The sequence below is a fragment of the Ranitomeya variabilis genome, chromosome 3, assembly GCF_051348905.1.
Source record: "Ranitomeya variabilis isolate aRanVar5 chromosome 3, aRanVar5.hap1, whole genome shotgun sequence".
NCBI classification, from domain to species: domain Eukaryota; kingdom Metazoa; phylum Chordata; class Amphibia; order Anura; family Dendrobatidae; genus Ranitomeya; species Ranitomeya variabilis.
The window spans coordinates 347,795,674-347,810,803 of NC_135234.1; positions in this window are offsets into that span (position 1 = coordinate 347,795,674).

The following is a 15,130-nucleotide window of genomic DNA, read 5'->3' on the forward strand; positions in this document are numbered from 1 at the left end:
AAACGCTGCAGATTCACAAAAAATAAGTGACATGCTACTTCTTTTAAACCGCAGCGTTTCCGCAGCAGATTTTCCGCAAAGTGTGCACAGCATTTTTTTTTTCTCATTGATTTATATTGTACTGTAAATCAATTGTGGATCTGCAGCGTTTCTGCACTGCAAAAAACGCTGCAAATCCGCAAAAAATCCGCAACGTGTGCACATACCCTAAACCACATACTGACTGAAGTATCCTCAATCATTCGGCAGCGCAGAGGATTTCCTCTAAACATTTCTTCTGGAAAAGAGTCTTCTAGGTTATGCTATAACCCGTGGAGCTGCAGCAGTTATAAAAGACTACAAACGCAAAAGAAGTCTAATAAGGTTCGCAAAATCTAACTCCTATACCCCTATTTTATGTGAATAAACCCCTATTTTGTGCCATATTGCCAGCTTTTTTTATCTGCCTGATTCTGGCTTTTGTCAGGCTGCTGTGATTGGTGTTTTGGTCTGGCTGGCTTGAGTGAACTGTTCCAGTGGACCAGGTTCGTATGGGGAACCTATATGTATTACGGCTTTATGATGATGGGAGCTCGGACTGCTGCTATGTAGATAAGCCTGGAATGACAATGCTCTTTTCAGAACTGCTTGGTGTAGAGGGAATCTGCCCAGCTCAGCCCGACAGGCAACGTTGTGGCGCACCAATGGACCTGTAGAAGGTGCTAAGGCACTGTTGTGGTGTTCTGATGGACCTGGAGAAGGTGCTTAAAGAATTCCTGGAGGAATATTTCTGTTGGGCTGGCATCCCACTTTAACCTCTATCTATCTATCTATCTATCTATCTATCTATCTATCTATCTATCTATCTATCTATCTATCTATCTATCTATCTATCTATCACTCTCTCTATTTAGAATTGAGAGTCCTCAGTGGTTGATACCTTTTAATGGCTAACTGAAAAGATGGTAACAAATTGCAAGCTTGGTTAACACGGTACCAAGATATATTTCTTTCCTGTATCACTCTCTCTATATATTTTACAGTTTCTCCAGCATACTGTATTGACATTGAAGTAATCTGTATGTGTAACCCTGCAGCTTGCAGCAGAAGCTGAAGATACAGTCTTTTTCACATGTGATATGTACATGAATATTTGCATGCTGTCCTGTATAGAAGCCTGACATGTACAAGGCATAACTAATATTTTTATTATACGCTGTATGCTTTTCACACAATCGCAGTTACCGTCTAGCTACAAGACATTCTTAAGTCATGACTGCCCTCTACTGAGATGTATGCATGTGACTACTAATGAAGTTTGCGTTATTAAGTGTCAGTCCCAAGAGCAATGGATGCACAAGAACAAAGATGACAAAGGTTTTTATTGCGAAACCAAAGCACATTTATCTTTTAATGCACAGAAATAATTGATCTCTAAAAGAATTCAATGCACATAAGAGGATTAAAAAAGCACTTTATGATCACTTGTACAGTGGCTGTGACCTGCTATGGCAGTAACGCAATACTCTGCTCATCCAACGTGCATGAGAATGACCGGGCTACACATATATCATGCACAGCAGAGGTGCACTTTCCTATGGATGTTGCATGTCAATTATCATGTTACAGCAACTGTACCAAACACCCTGACCTGTAAAAATGTAATTTATGTTGATAAATGCACTCTTTCATTTTGGAATGTGCCTACTACAGTATATGACTGGAATCATACAAGAAGCCTTTGTGCAAATTTATGAGCCAAAATGAAGAATGGATAAAAAATGAAGGAAAAATATAAATGTTAGATTTTGTGATCTCCTTTATATTGTGTTTTGTTCAAAAACTGCCTGTTATTCTCCGCTGTTTTGCCAGTCTGCATTTCTACAAAATGTTCTGTATATTTATTGTATCTGAACTGAAGATTCATGAATTTGTGTAAAGATAGGAACAAACGTGTTCCTGAAAAGATTAAGGATTTTAGACAAAAGTAGCATTTTATAAACAGTCTCTCTACTCAGCAATGTTGGATCAGTTTTCTGCTGAGTGGTTAGATCTTTTTAAATTAAAATTAAAAAATCAGATACGTTATTGTCTATAATGTAAGGGGCAAATATAGTATAGGGGGATGTTCCCTCTTATAAGGGAATTCCTTTTCCATGGATTCTTTGGTGTCCGGGTTGATATTAAAACTTAAAATTTCATATTTGCTGGAATTTTTCCAGCACTGGGAAGGGGAATTGCTTATGGATTCTATCCAACTCCTTCCTTGTTTCTAGTGGTTAGAAAAGCCTGAGGTTTTGAGCTTTCAGTGTGAGGTAGAAATTAATAATTCTTCAAGAGTTATCTATTGATTGCTTGTCTTAGTGAAACCAGCCTGGTCCTGATGGATAATAGTGGGGAGAATTTCTTTAAGTATAGTTGCAATTAGTTTGGCGTATACTTTAACATCTGAATTAAGAAAAGTGTTACTCTCATCATCCTACTCCTGGTCTCGCTGATAGCAGTGAGAGCAGGCGAGGTTGATGAGGGTAACCACCAGCCAGCGCCTGTCCATAATGATAAATATGTCAGTGAAATAATTAGTGCAGTGAGTGGGTAGCTTACTGAATACATATTTATTGAACTGCCCTGTTTATCTAGGTTAGAGGGGATCACACGTCTATTTTTTTTACATAGTGTACCGGCCAATCATAATACTGGGCATGGCTGTGATTGAGCCGGAAGAGACCACCACACCGTTAAAGCTTGTTGATTGGTTGCTGAACCCAAAACGTAAAATGGACTTCCTGAGAAGTCCATGTTTGGGGTCCGTGCATGGACACTAGGTGTTTAGTGCGGACCATGAGCTTTACCGTTTGAGTTCTCCCATCCCTAGTGAAGGCTTGTTTTTTATTGCAATGAGTTAATGTTTTTTTGCTACAAATTTATGGTATATATTAAAGATGAGCAAGTTGACTTGTGCTGCCATAGTTAGGCATCTAGTTCTCCATGGTAGCTGGACTTCACTTCTGTGCCAAGACGTTGACGTACGACTTCCTAGCATCATGATGCTGCAAAGCCTAGGAAGCGCAAAGGCACCCAGGACCAGAGCCATATATAGGGGGGGCAGCCAGGGCATGTGTCCCGGGTGCAGCCGGCAGGGGGGCGCAGTCGGGCTGCCTAATTTGGCAGTCCGCAATGTCTCCCCCGGTGGCTGCATTCTGCCGTCCCCCGGATTGAGAGTCGGCTGTTCTCTGTGCCTACTGTCAAGCTGACAGCCAGTACAGAGAAGCTGCAGCACACTGGCTCCCAACATGTGCGGACATACCGCATGTGCAGCCTGTGCGGCTGCATCCGGGTCCGGTGGAGATGGAGGGGGGCCCCTGCAAGGCGGTTGCGATGTGCAGGGAGAAATCCCTGCCGCTCTGCTGCCTACAAGAAAAAATAGCAGCGGAGCTGCAGCGACCTGTCTTCCTGCCCGCGCTTCCTCTCACACAGGCAGCGCAGCTGGAAGATGTCATAATTCAGCGGCCGGCTGTGTCAGAGGAAGGTGATAAGATGCTGCGGCAGAGCGTGTGGAGGGGTGAGAGGTTGTGTGTGTGTGTATATAGAGGTGCTGTGTGTGTGTTGTGTGTGTGTGTCTGTATAGAGAGGTGAGAGGTGATGTATGTGTATATATAGAGGTGAGAGGTGCTGTGTGTGTTTTGTGCGTGTGTGTATATAGGTGAGAGGTACTGTGTGTGTGTTGTGTGTGTGTGCATGAGTAGCGCTGCGGGTGAATGTGCAGAAAGTTAAATGGTTTTGTGTGTGTGTACAGGGAGAAGAGGCGAGGGCAATGATAGGGCTGATGGGGAGAGGGAAATAATTAGGATGGAGGGGGAGGAGAAAATGATGGATGTGGAGGAATGGGCAATGATGGAGGTGGCAATGATAGAGGTGGAATGGGCAATGATGATGGTGGAGAGAGAATGCAATGATGGTGGGGAGGAGGAAATCATGGAGGTGGTGGAAAGAGCAATAATGAGGGGGGAAGAAATGATAGAGGTGGTAGAATGGACAAGGATGATGGTGGGGGAAAGCACACTAATGATATTGGAGGGGGAGAAAATGATGGAGGTGGTGGAATGTGCAAGTATGGTGATTGCGGCGGAAAGGACAATGATGATGGTGGTGGAAAGGGCAATGATGGGGATGGTGGGGGAAGAGAAAATGATGGATGTGGTGAAAAAGGCAAAACAGGAAATGATGGAGGTGGTGGAATGGGCAATGATGGGAGTGCTGGGGAAGGAGGAAATGATGGAGGTTGTGGAATAGGAAATTATGGGGTGGTGGGGAGAAAGCAATGATAGTGGTGGTGGAGAAGGCAAAGATGGAGGTGGTGAAGAGATCAATGATGGGGTGGGGTAGAGGAAATTATGGGCATATATGAGGAAACAGTACAGGAGAATGGGGGCATGTATGAGGAAACAGTACAGGGGAATAGGGGGCATGTATGAGGAAACAGTATGGGGGATGGGTGCAGACAGTATGAGGAGCGAACGGGGGAATGTATGTGGACACAGTATGAGTAGCGATGTGAAAAATGTATGTGGACAGAGTACGGGGAGTGAGGGTGATGGGATGTGTGCAGACACAGTATGGGGAGTCAGGTGAGCAGGCAGTATAGAAAGTGAGGGGGTAAATATATGAGGAGACAGTATGGTGAACAGGGGGATGTGAGAGGAGACAGTATGAGGAAGGAAGGGAATAATACTTGGCATGGCTGTGATTGAGCCGGAAAAGACCACCACACCGTTAAAGCTTGTTGATTGGTTGCTGAACCCGAACTGTAAAATGGACTTCCTGAGAAGTCCATGTTTGGGGTCTGTGCATGGACACTAGGTGTCCGGTACGGACCACGAGCTTTACCGTTTGAGTTCTCCCATCCCTAGTGAAGGCTTGTTTTTTTATTGAAATGAGTTAAAGGGAACCTGTCACCCCGTTTTTTCGGTATGAGATAAAAATACTGTTAAATAGGGCCTGAGCTGTGCATTACAATAGTGTAGTTTGTGTACCCCGATTCCCCACCTATGCTGCCGAAATACGTTACCGAAGTAGTCGTTTTCGCCTGTCAATCAGGCTGGTCAGGTCAAAAGGGTGTGGTGTCCTCCCCCAGATCTTGCGTAGTTTTCCGTTGGTGGCGTAGTGGTGTGCGCATGTCCAAGGTCCAGAATCCTCTGCCAGGGGATTTCAAAGAGCGCGGTGTCCGTTATTGCATTGGTGATCGGTGGGCGCGGCCATCTTCCTTTGGCCGCGCGTGCGCAGAAGCGGCGCTGTGCTGGCCGCGACGCTCTGCTGGCCGCGGCTTCAGGAAAATGGCCGCGGGATGCCGCGCGTGCGCAGATGGATATCGCGGCGGCCATTTTCCTGAAGCCGCGGCCAGCAGAGCGTCGCGGCCAGCACAGCGCCGCTTCTGCGCACGCGCGGCCAAAGGAAGATGGCCGCGCCCACCGATCACCAATGCAATAACGGACACCGCGCTCTTTGAAATCCCCTGGCAGAGGATTCTGGACCTTGGACATGCGCACACCACTACGCCACCAACGGAAAACTACGCAAGATCTGGGGGAGGACACCACACCCTTTTGACCTGACCAGCCTGATTGACAGGCGAAAACGACTACTTCGGTAACGTATTTCGGCAGCATAGGTGGGGAATCGGGGTACACAAACTACACTATTGTAATGCTCAGCTCAGGCCCTATTTAACAGTATTTTTATCTCATACCGAAAAAACGGGGTGACAGGTTCCCTTTAATGTTTTTTTGCTACAAATTTATGGTGTATATTAAAGATGAGCAAGTTGACTTGTGCTGCCATAGTTAGGAATCTAGTTCTCCATGGTAGCTGGACTTCACTTCTGTGCCAAGACGTTGATGTGCGACTTCCTAGCATCATGACACTGCAAAGCCTAGGAAGCGCAAAAGCACCCAGGACCAGAGCCATATCTAGGGGGGCAGCCAGGGCATGTGCCCCAGGTGCAGCCGGCAGGGGGGCGCAGTCGGGCCGCCTAATTCAGCGGTCCGCAATGTCTCCCCCGGTGGCTGCATTCTGCCGCGCCCCGGATTGAGAGTCGGCTGTTCTCTGTGTCGACTGTCAAGCTGACAGCCAGCACAGAGAAGCTGCAGTGCGCTGGCTCCCAACATGTGCGGACATACTGTATGTGCAGCCTGTGCGGCTGCATCCGGGTCCGGCGGAGATGGAGGGGGGCCCCTGCAAGGTGGTTGTGACGTGCAGGGAGAAATCCCTGCAGCTCCGCTGCCTACAAGAAAAAATAGCAGCAGAGCTGCAGCGATCTGTCTTCCTGCCCGCGCTTCCTCTCACACAGGCAGCGCAGCTGGATGACATCATCATTCAGCGGCCGGCTGTGTCAGAGGAAGGCGATAAGATGCTGCGGCAGAAGGTGTGGAGGGGTGAGAGGTTGTGTGTGTGTGTATATAGAGGTGCTGTGTGTGTTGTTTGTGTGTGTCTGTATAGAGAGGTGAGAGGTGATGTATGTGTATATATAGAGGTGAGAGGTGCTTAGTGTGTTTTGTGCATGTGTGTATATAGGTGAGAGGTGCTGTGTGTGTATGTTGTGTGTGTGCACATGCGTAGCGCTGTGGGTGAATGTGCAGAGAGTTAAATGGTTTTGTGTGTGTCTACGGGAAGAGGTGAGGACAAAGATAGGGCTGACGTGGAGAGGGAAAAAATTGGGATGGAGGGGGAGGAGGAAATGATGGATGTGGAGGAATGGGCAATGATGGAGGTGGCAATGATAGAGGGATAGAGGTGGAATTGGCAATGATGATGGTGGAGAGAGAATGCAATGATGGTGGGGAGGAGGAAATCATGGAGATGGTGGAAAGGGCAATAATGAGGGGGGAAGAAATGATAGAGGTGGTAGAATGGACAAGGATGGTGGTGGTGGAAAGCACACTGAGGATATTGGAGGGGGAGAAAATGATGGAGGTGGTGGAAAGGGCAAGTATGGTGATTGCAGCGGAAAGGACAATGATGATGGTGGTGGAAAGGGCAATGATGGGGATGGTGGGGAAAGAGAAAATGATGGATGTGGTGGAAAAGGCAAAACAGGAAATGATGGAGGTGGTGGAATGGGCAATGATGGGAGTGCTGGGGAAGGAGTAAATGATGGAGGTTGTGGAATAGGAAATTATGGGGTGGTGGGGAGAAAGCAGTGATAGTGGTGGTGGAGAAGGCAAAGATGGAGGTGGTGAAGAGAGCAATGATGGGGTGTGGTAGAGGAAAATAATGGGCATATATGAGGAAACAGTACAGGAGAATGGGGGCATGTATGAGGAAACAGTACTGGGGAATAGGGGGCATGTATGAGGAAACAGTATGGGGGATGGGTGCAGACAGTATGAGGAGCGAACGGGGGAATGTATGTGGACCCAGTATGAGTAGCGATGTGAAAAATGTATGTGGACAGAGTACGGGGAGTGAGGGTGATGGGATGTGTGCAAACACAGTATGGGGAGTCAGGTGAGCAGGCAGTATAGAAAGTGAGGGGGTAAATATATGAGGAGACAGTATGGTGAACAGGGGGATGTGAGAGCAGACAGTATGAGGACAGAGAGCATAGAGGGACAGTGTAAGGGCACAGCCAGGAGGGGACAGCATACCAAGGAGGGGGAGTGTGATGAGAGTACAGTATAAATACTGAGCCCTATAGGGGGACACAGTATGAGAGGACAGTGGGAAGAGGGGGCCGATATGGAAAGGAGAGATCAATGTGAAGAGCATGTACCATAAGAAGGACAGTGTTGGGGTATTTTGCGCAGACAATACAGTGAGGGGCAATTTTTTATTCAGGAGCATTAAAATGACACTTCTATCTTTAAGGGTATCGTGTGGAGATTTTCTGCAAAAGAGCAGAGCAGATGGAAATCTGCAGCAACGAGCTGTGGATGAGAAAACTCATCATGGGGTCTGGACAAGATGAAGAAAAGAAGGAGAACGACTCTAGAGACGACATCATCTATAAGGTACCCGGATGTAAATGTTATTTGTGATTCTAACTAACTCATGTTTTTATTTATGTTAGGAGCATTAAAGGGGATGTCCAGTTTGTAAAAAGTCTGCAGTCATTCTTTGTGACTGCATACTTCTGACTTCTCAGAGTGTGGACAGCACGCTGTCAGGATTCTCTTGTGCTGGCGATTTACATACATGCAGTCACGTCCTGACTAGACATGTGTGGCCTCACTCAATGAAAATGAACAGCATGAGGCCGGGCACGTCTAGTCGGAATGTGGTCAGAAGTATACAAATCACATGCTTGTGCTGACATGACTGTCCATTGGCAAGGGAGAATCCTAAAAGTGTGCAGTGCATTATTTGTGAGAATTCAGAAGCCTGTGATGTCAGGATTCAGCTCTGCAGGTTCCAGTAGTCATCACATGGACACTTCACTCATATGTGATTTTCATACTTATGGTCCTGTGACAACGAGCTTCTCATCTGCTTCTCTCAGTTTTTCACTGAATATTGAGAGCATTAGGGAGAGCGGCTCGTCGGTACATGACTAAGTGTGCAAATCGCATATGTCCTCGGGAAGGGGGGACACCAAAATGAATTATTGCCCCGGGTGCCAGAAAGCCTAGATACGCCTCTGCCCAGGACACTGGATTTAGGATGCCAGATGCATAAGTGAAGACTGTCTTCCTCAGAGGGTGGGACTGGATGTCAAATCATGTAAGCAAGAATCAACTTTGTCATCTCTAATACATGTTATTTTTTACATATGATGATACCATATAGCTGTGTCACTCGCACACAGTAATGAAGCAGATGCTCTGCAAAAGAGCTGTGTCACTCGCACACAGTAAGAAAGAATATACGACGCTAAACATGATCCCTGTTAACTTGACAGGAGATCGAAGCCCACTAATGGGGCAAGTAGCAAACAGTTGTCAAGCAGTGAGCAGCAGCACTCAACAAACTCCTCTCTGGAGGTACCGGAATTCTAATGGCTGAATGCTAGCCCTGAATCCATACAAATAAACTCCTCTCTGGAGGTGCCGGAATTTGAATGGCTTACTGCCGACCCTGAGCACATGCTGACAAAACCACACTATTACAATGTCTCATTCTCACATGGAAAGAGGTTGATACTAGCGCACCGGCGTGTGCTCCTGAGAGCCTTTTATACGTAAAGCTCAAGTCCAGTTGGACAGAACCTTGTGCATGGACCAATCTGGAGCTGCCACATCAAAAGAGCAGCTGACGACCGACTACCAATGAGACGTCACTACTAGTGTTGAGCGATACCATCCGATACTTGAAAGTATCGGTATCGGATAGTATCGGCCGATACCCGAAAAGTATCGGATATCGCCGATACCGATACCCGATACCAATACAAGTCAATGGGACACCAAGTATCGGAAGGTATCCTGATGGTTCCCAGGGTCTGAAGGAGAGGAAACTCTCCTTCAGGCCCTGGGATCCATATTACTGTGTAAAATAAAGAATTAAAATAAAAAATATTGATATACTCACCTCTCCGGAGGCCCCTGGACATCACCGCTGGTAACCGGCAGCCTTCTTTGCTTAAAATGAGCGCGTTTAGGGTCTTCCATGACGTCACGGTTTCTGATTGGTTGCGTGCCGCTCATGTGACCGCCACGCGACCAATCATAAGCCGTGACTAGGGTTGAGCAAAACGGGTCGATCATTTTCAAAAGTCGCCGACTTTTGGCTAAGTCGGCGTCTCATGAAACCCGATCCGACCCCTGTGCTTGTCGGCCATGCGGTACGCGACTTTCGCGCCAAAGTCGCGTTTAAATGACGCGAAAAGCGCCATTTCTCAGCCAATGAAGGTGAACGCAGAGTGTGGGCAGCGTGATGACATAGATCCTGGTCCTCACCATCTTAGAGAAGGGCATTGCAGTGATTGGCTTGCTGTCTGCGGCGTCACAGGGGCTATAAAGGGGCGTTCCCACCGACCGCCATCTTACTGCTGCTGATCTGAGCTTAGGGACAGGTTGCTGCCGCTTCGTCAGAAGCAGGGAGAGCGTTAGGCAGGGTCCACTAACCACCAAACCGCTTGTGCTGTAGCGATTTCCACTGTCCAACACCTCCTTCGGTGTGCAGGAACAGTGGAAGCTATTTTTTTTTTTTTTTCCTCAGCGCTGTAGCTCATTGGGCTGCCCTAGAAGGCTCCGTGATAGCTGTATTGCTGTGTGTACGCCACTGTGGAAACCAACTGCTTTTTTCAAAGCACATATCCTCTTGTTCCTTTCTGCACAGCTATCTTTTTTGTTTGTCCACACTTTTTATTTAATTTGTGCATCAGTCCACTCCTATTGCTGCCTGCCATACCTGGCTTAGATTACTGCAGGGAGATAGTAATTGTAGGACAGTCCCTGTTTTTTTTTTTTTTTTTTTTTTTGTGGGAGATTAAGATTGGCATTTCTGCTACAGTGCCATCCCTGTGTGTGCCATCTCTCACTGAGTGGGCCATAGAAAGCCTATTTATTTTTTCCGTGATTTGTGTTCTAAATTCCACCTCAACACAAAAACACTACATCAATCAGTGGTAGAAAAATATTGGCCTCAGTCAGGGCTTGTGTGCCACTGCTGTGTGTGCTATCTCTCATTCAGTGGGCTATAGAAAGCCTATTTATTTATTTATTTTTTTTCTTATTATTTGGTTTCTAAAGTCTCCCTGAAAAAAAAAAAAAAAAAAAAAAACAGTGGGAGAGTAATATTGCCCTTTCAGCTTGTGTGCCAGTCTTGACTCCTGGGTGTGCCACCTCTCTCTCATTCAGTGGGCCATAGAAAGCCTATTTATTTTTTTGGTTTTTTTAATATTATTTGGTTTCTAAAGTCTCCCTGAAAAAAAAAAAACATAAAAAAACAGTGGGAGAGTAATATTGCCCTTTCAGCTTGTGTGCCAGTCTTGACTCCTGGGTGTGCCACCTCTCTCATTCAGTGGGCCATAGAAAGCCTATTTATTTATTTTTTTAAATATTATTGGGTTTCTAAAGTCTCCCTTAAAAAACAAAAAATACATAAAAAAACAGTGGGAGAGTAATATTGCCCTTTCAGCTTGTGTGCCAGTCTTGACTCCTGGGTGTGCCACCTCTCTCATTCAGTGGGCCATAGAAAGCCTATTTATTTATTTTTTTTCTTATTATTTGGTTTCTAAAGTCTCCCTGAAAAAAAAAAAAAAAAAAAAAAAACAGTGGGAGAGTAATATTGCCCTTTCAGCTTGTGTGCCAGTCTTGACTCCTGGGTGTGCCACCTCTCTCTCATTCAGTGGGCCATAGAAAGCCTATTTATTTTTTTGGTTTTTTTAATATTATTTGGTTTCTAAAGTCTCCCTGAAAAAAAAAAAACATAAATAAACAGTGGGAGAGTAATATTGCCCTTTCAGCTTGTGTGCCAGTCTTGACTCCTGGGTGTGCCACCTCTCTCATTCAGTGGGCCATAGAAAGCCTATTTATTTATTTTTTTAAATATTATTGGGTTTCTAAAGTCTCCCTTAAAAAACAAAAAATACATAAAAAAACAGTGGGAGAGTAATATTGCCCTTTCAGCTTGTGTGCCAGTCTTGACTCCTGGGTGTGCCACCTCTCTCATTCAGTGGGCCATAGAAAGCATTTTTTTTTTTTCCTTGATTTGTGTTCTAAAATCTACCTCAACACAAAAACACTACATCAATCAGTGGTAGAAAAATATTGGCCTCAGTCAGGGCTTGTGTGCCACTGCTGTGTGTGCTATCTCTCATTCAGTGGGCTATAGAAAGCCTATTTATTTATTTATTTTTTTTCTTATTATTTGGTTTCTAAAGTCTCCCTGAAAAAAAAAAAAATAAAAAAACAGTGGGAGAGTAATATTGCCCTTTCAGCTTGTGTGCCAGTCTTGACTCCTGGGTGTGCCACCTCTCTCTCATTCAGTGGGCCATAGAAAGCCTATTTATTTTTTTGGTTTTTTTAATATTATTTGGTTTCTAAAGTCTCCCTGAAAAAAAAAAAACATAAAAAAACAGTGGGAGAGTAATATTGCCCTTTCAGCTTGTGTGCCAGTCTTGACTCCTGGGTGTGCCACCTCTCTCATTCAGTGGGCCATAGAAAGCATTTTTTTTTTTTCCTTGATTTGTGTTCTAAAATCTACCTCAACACAAAAACACTACATCAATCAGTGGTAGAAAAATATTGGCCTCAGTCAGGGCTTGTGTGCCACTGCTGTGTGTGCTATCTCTCATTCAGTGGGCTATAGAAAGCCTATTTATTTATTTATTTTTTTTCTTATTATTTGGTTTCTAAAGTCTCCCTGAAAAAAAAAAAAAATAAAAAAACAGTGGGAGAGTAATATTGCCCTTTCAGCTTGTGTGCCAGTCTTGACTCCTGGGTGTGCCACCTCTCTCTCATTCAGTGGGCCATAGAAAGCCTATTTATTTTTTTGGTTTTTTTAATATTATTTGGTTTCTAAAGTCTCCCTGAAAAAAAAAAAACATAAAAAAACAGTGGGAGAGTAATATTGCCCTTTCAGCTTGTGTGCCAGTCTTGACTCCTGGGTGTGCCACCTCTCTCATTCAGTGGGCCATAGAAAGCCTATTTATTTATTTTTTTAAATATTATTGGGTTTCTAAAGTCTCCCTTAAAAAACAAAAAATACATAAAAAAACAGTGGGAGAGTAATATTGCCCTTTCAGCTTGTGTGCCAGTCTTGACTCCTGGGTGTGCCACCTCTCTCTCTCATTCAGTGGGCCATAGAAAGGCTATTTATTTTTTTGGTTTTTTTAATATTATTTGGTTTCTAAAGTCTCCCTGAAAATAAAAAAAAAAAAACTTAAAAAAACAGTGGGAGAGTAATATTGCCCTTTCAGCTTGTGCGCCAGTCTTGACTCCTGGGTGTGCCACCTCTCTCTCTCTAATTGTGGGCCATAGAAAGCCTTTTTTTTTTTGTTTTTTTTTTTGTTTTGTTTTTAATATTATTTGGTTTCTAAAGTCTCCCTGAGAAAAATAAATAAATAAATTAGGTGGGAGATTAATATTGACATTAGTGCTTGAGTGACAGTCCTGCGTGTGTGTCATCTCTGTGATTTTGTGCCACAGAAAACAGAGTGTGTAACATTGTGCCTGATTTTCCTTGTGGTCTCACCAACCTGTTAAGGGATATTGAAATCATACTGAAGTTATAGCTCACCGTGTAAGTTGTTTGACAGCAACAAATAAAGTTACTTTGGTTAAGATTTTAAAACAATGAGGAAGTCTGGTGCAAGAGGTCGTCGTGGGCGTTCATTGTCAGCTGGTAATGATGGTAGTGGTAGTGGAGCATCAGGTGGTCGTGGGGATAAAAATATTCCACCTAAGTCTGGAGCTGTGGAGCCAGTTTCGTCGTCAGGCTACACAAGGCCTCGAACGCTCTCTTTTCTGGGAGTAGGAAAACCGCTTTTAAAGGCGGAGCAGCAACAGCAAGTTTTGGCTTACATTGCAGACTCAGCCTCTAGCTCTTTTGCCTCCTCTTCCGAAACTGGTAAATGTAAAAGCAGCGCGTCGCTTGTGGATGTTCACGGTCAGGGACAAGTCGCTTCCTTGTCCTCCTCAGCAAAAACTACAACAAGAGAGAAGGATGCAGCAGGCGACACAACAGGTCACTCCATGGAGCTCTTTACACATACCGTCCCTGGCTTAGAAAGTGAAACATTTAACAGGCCATGCCCATTACAAGTATATTCTGACATGGAGTGCACTGATGCACAGCCACAGCCAGAGTACTATGCTGCTCCTTTGACTCAGACCACCACATTGCCCTCTCAGGGTACAGATCCACAATCAGACCCTGATGAGACTATGTTGCCCCGCCACGAACGCTATACCACCGACCGACACAGTGACACAGACGAAGTTGCACACGAGCTCGAAGAGGAGGTAATAGATGACCCAGTTATTGACCCCGATTGGCAGCCATTGGGGGAACAGGGTGCAGGCGGCAGTAGTTCAGAAGCGGAGGTGGAGGAGGGGCCGCAGCAGGCATCAACATCGCAACAGGTTCCATCTGCCGGGCCCGTATCTGGCCCAAAACGCGTGTCAAAGCCAAAACCTGTTGGAGGACAGCGTGGCCATCCGGTTAAAGCTCAGTCTGCAATCCCTGAAAAGGGATCCGAGTCTAGGAAGAGTGCAGTCTGGCATTTTTTTAAACAACATCCAACTGATCAGCGCAAAGTCATCTGTCAAAAATGTTCAACTAGCTTAAGCAGAGGTCAGAATCTGAAAAGTCTAAATACTAGTTGCATGCATAGACACTTAACCACCATGCATTTTCAAGCCTGGACTAACTACCAAACGTCCCTTAAGGTTGTAGCACCCTCGGCCAATGAAGCTAGTCAGCAACGCAACATCCCTTCCGTCACTGTAAGGCCACCATTTTCCGCACCACCGGCAGTATCTGTGCAGGTTTCTTTGCCAGCCAAAAGCAGTCAGGGTCAGGGAACCACCAGTTTTGTAGGAGGAAATATTGCATCTAGGGCACCGGCGGAAACAATACCATCTCCAACCGTCTCTCAGTCTGCCATGTACACCGGCACACCCGAAAGTTCCACGATCTCCAGCTCTCCAGTCCAGCTCACCCTACATGAGACTCTGGTTAGAAAAAGGAAGTACTTATCCTCGCATCCGCGTACACAGGGTTTTAACGCCCACATAGCTAGACTAATCTCGTTAGAGATGATGCCCTACCGGTTAGTTGAAAGCGAAGCTTTCAAAGCCCTGATGGAGTACGCTGAACCACGATACGAGCTACCCAGTCGACACTTTTTTTCCAGAAAAGCCATCCCAGCCCTGCACCAGCATGTTAAACAGCGCATCGTCCATGCACTCAGGCAATCTGTGAGTACAAAGGTGCACCTGACTACAGATGCATGGACCAGTAGGCATGGCCAGGGACGTTATGTGTCCATCACGGCACACTGGGTGAATGTGGTGGATGCAGGGTCCACAGGCGACATCAATTTAGGGACAGTTGTGCCTAGCCCACGGTCTAGGAAACAGTTGGCTGTAGGCGTTCGCACCCCCTCCTCCTCCTCCTCCTCGTCCTCCTGCAGAAGCTACAGCTCTTCCACAGAACGCAGTCTGCCAACCACTCCATCGGCAGATGACACTGTTGCACACCAGTTGTCCCA